Source organism: Saccostrea cucullata, unplaced genomic scaffold (assembly GCF_032062105.1).
Source record: "Saccostrea cucullata isolate Sc308-1 unplaced genomic scaffold, CSIRO_AGI_Scuc_v1 ctg8673, whole genome shotgun sequence".
NCBI classification, from domain to species: domain Eukaryota; kingdom Metazoa; phylum Mollusca; class Bivalvia; order Ostreida; family Ostreidae; genus Saccostrea; species Saccostrea cuccullata.
Genome location: NW_026924835.1, coordinates 1 through 3620, shown reverse-complemented (window position 1 = coordinate 3620; position 3620 = coordinate 1). Strand labels below are relative to the sequence as shown.

The 3620-nt window shown below is 33.1% G+C and overlaps 1 long non-coding RNA gene across 1 annotated transcript; it reads right to left on the bottom strand.

The window, feature by feature from the left end:
• Positions 1-218: 218 nt before the first annotated feature.
• On the bottom strand, positions 219-2670 carry LOC134267415 (uncharacterized). Its single transcript, XR_009992153.1, has 3 exons — positions 2544-2670; positions 2132-2207; positions 219-308 (listed from the first exon to the last, which is right to left on the bottom strand). It is a non-coding gene; the product is annotated as an uncharacterized LOC134267415 (long non-coding RNA).
• Between the last annotated feature and the right edge of the window lie 950 nt (positions 2671-3620).

Genomic DNA, 3620 nt, shown 5'->3' with positions numbered 1-3620 from the left:
TTTTGTCTTTCACTGTTAATGACTCCTACCGGTGCTCTGTCCTACACTGTTAATGACCCATACTTACCGGGGCTTGTCTTACACTGTTAAGTGACCCTACTTACGGTGCTCTGTCTTACACTGTTAAGTGACCCTACTTACCGTGCTTTGTCTTACACTGTTAAGTGACCCCGATTTCCCGGGTGCTCTGTTACACTGTTAAGTGACTCCGTACTTACCGGTGCTCTGTCCTACACTGTTAAGTGACTCCATACTGCTAGCTGTAGACGGATGAAAATCTTCATCAGAACTCTCGCTGTAATATTCATCTAGAAACCAAAAACAATATGATACAAAATTTTATTTGTTCAGCATATTTATAATTAGGAACATTTTGGCTTAGTCTTTAAATGATAAAGATTCCTGAACTATCATGAACAAAAAGGCCCATGGGCCACATCGCTGCCATGAGTAACTTTGGCAATGCTTTTCTCAAACAGATTCACCATCTTTTTGTTATGACCTTTTTTACCCAACCCTTCCACCAGGGGCCATAAAAATTGAAAACCTACACTACCCCAGCATGTTTCCACATATGATTCAGCTTTTCTGGGCCCCGTGGTTTTGAGAAGATTATTTAAAGATTTTTTCCCAAAATACTTCAATGTAAAACTTGGATTTCCCCCGGTGTGGTCGCCTTCCCCGGGGTCACGAATGAACAATTTAAAAACCCCACTACTCAAGGGTCTTCAACAATTTAAGCTTTTTGGCCCTGTGGTTCTTCAATAGATTTTAAAAGATTTTTCCTGTACATTTCAATGTAAAACTTGGATTCCCTATTGTGCCCCTTATCAGAGATCAGATTTGAACAATTTAAAAACTACAATCCCCCGGGGTCTTTACATAAGTTTCAGCTTTTCTGGCCTGTGGTTATTGAGAAAAATTTCAAAAATTTTTACCGGGTAAACCAGCGGTTTTTCAATGTAAAATTGGATTCCTATTGTCCTACTCTTCCCCCAGGATCATAATTTGAACAATTAAAATCCGTACTATAAAATCCCCTTTACCCAAGAATGCTTTGCATCAAGTTTGGTTAAAATTGGTCCAGTGGTTCTTGAGAAGTTGAAAACCTGAAAATTTTACGATGGACAACAGATGATCAGAAAAGCTCACTGAGCTTTCAGCTCAGGTGAGATTAAAGAAAACAGAGATCATATGCTTCACTAACAACACTTCCAAAAAACTCTTAGCATAGAAACATTTATAGTTATTTCCCTACCAATTATCCTCCGAATAAGAATCTCCGAATTACAATCCAAAAGCAATTGTGGTCACTGCTTAATTCGGAGGTAAGTCACTTTTTTCCGTATAAGTAACACTAATCCAGCAAGATTACATTAGATTCGTATGTATGAAATTTTATAGTATTTAATTACGCTGACATCCAGAAAGATTAAATATAAGTTACTGTAACATAACTATGGGAAATTATCCTGAGTAAATCATCCGTGCAGATCTGGTATATATACAATATTACATTACTTCACAATAGGCTTACTTACAACTTTATAGGCATTCATCCGTATATATAAGCCACAATTTCACCGTATTACAACATTAAAGATGCTGTTGTCCATGAGTCGAACTTTTATGAATAAGCAATATTCAACATGCTGTATAACTTAATTAAGGTCATATTTCTTTGTATAATGTTTCTTTAAAGGCTTTGATATATAAATACATTTTACCGAATAAATAACAATCAAAGGCTGTGTAATAACTCGCATTGTAACATTCAAAATGTTGTGTCATCGTAGGTCATTTTTCTCTGCATCACAACATTCAAAATTCGGTGAAAGTGAACGCTGTCTTTCTATGTATAATATTCAAAATTCTGTATACCTATAGGCCAGATTTTTTACGACAATTACGTGCAAAATGCATGTTTATTAGTAACTCATATTAAACAAAATAAAAAATTTTAAAATTTGCTTTCAAAGTCTTTATGACCACGGTAAAAATACCAGTTTGGTAACATTTAAGGTAGGTTACATCGTGGAATTTTCAGAGTGGGAGGCATTGTAGTCTTAAATGCTGCGTTCAATATGCCGCAATATGACCAAGTTAACGGCCTTCAATAGGTCACACTTACTGGTTTTAGTCTGATCTTGTTTGATTACCCTCGGAGGAAGAAGGATATAGCAGCTAACCCCATCTTATTCATCCATCTAGAACAAAGAAGCCTAACGTTATCACATTTCTTTAAACAAACTAAATTAATATAATTGTGAATTTACTTTATCACAATTCTTTCCAGGTGAATACATTCATTTTAAATTAAAAAAAAGGGGGTGGGTGGGTTCTAATTTAAGTCCACCAACCATGTCCATGGTTAATTGTTTGTAACTGATATGTTTGTCATGAAATAAATGTTTTGAGAATCTAGATTGAATGACATATTTTTAAGGTTTCTTTGTTTGTGTTTTGTTGACAGTTATTGATAAAGGTATGCGAAACAAAATGAATGACTGTTTATAAAATTATCACAGGAATATCAGCATTACTTTTTCATATCTTCTTGTCGCTCCGAGGCAAAAACAAATGATGTACCAGCATTATGAATTTTGAAGGCACTGTAAAGAAAGACAAACAATGAACATCAATAACAGAAAAGTACAGTTTTTTCCAACTTGCGTATTTTCATAGGAGACAAAAAAACCAAGATATTTTGAAATTTGGATATGAAAACCCTAAATAATACTGACTGAAGGAGAATTTGAACAAAACAAAATGCATACATGTATATTCTTTAAAGCATTTGAACAAAAGAAAATCATAAATACAGGATATAATATACACTTAAATAATTTTACTTTTTAAGCAAATAGTAAACGATGAAAATATATAATATGTAAATCTGAGAAATGATGTGAACTTATACAAGTGTTTGCTATTATAAAAACAATACAGCTGTTAAACAGTTCTCAGATTCAATTTTTATGCCAATAGCTACAACGCTACATGCAAAGAATTATTTGCATTAACATACAGCGTGTCCCTGGAAGTTGATTTATTTACATGTATTAAAACTTAATTAAATCAAGTATAGAAATAGTGAATTCTATTACCTTTAAACTTGCTTAAAAACATATGAAATGGAAAGTTTAAAGACAAAGTTAAATCAGCACCAGAAAATGAAAATGTTAACAACGCGTGTAGTGGAGATATATGATCGATCTTTATGCACCCATCTCTAAAAATTCTGACAACCACTGTGAAAGTAAGGTATATTTTATATGGTTTAATCCTGCGACTCAAAAACAAACCCCCAAAAAAAAAAATAAATAAAATTAAATAAAAGAATACAGCAAAAAGAACGACTACGAAGCTTTTTTTTCGACAAAAAACCCCCCCCTTATTTAAAAATAATCATGATAACAAACTTCTGTCAATTATTGCTTCTGAATAAGTAAAACATCACATATAAAATGACATTTGTACAACGTGAAACGTTGGTAAGTTTAAAAGGCTTTGATTACCAATGGTAAGAAAAAAGAAAAAAAAAAGAATGCTTGTAAAACGAATTCGAAAGAACATGCAATACACAAGAACGTGAATTTTGCCACTTTGCTTAAGAGAAA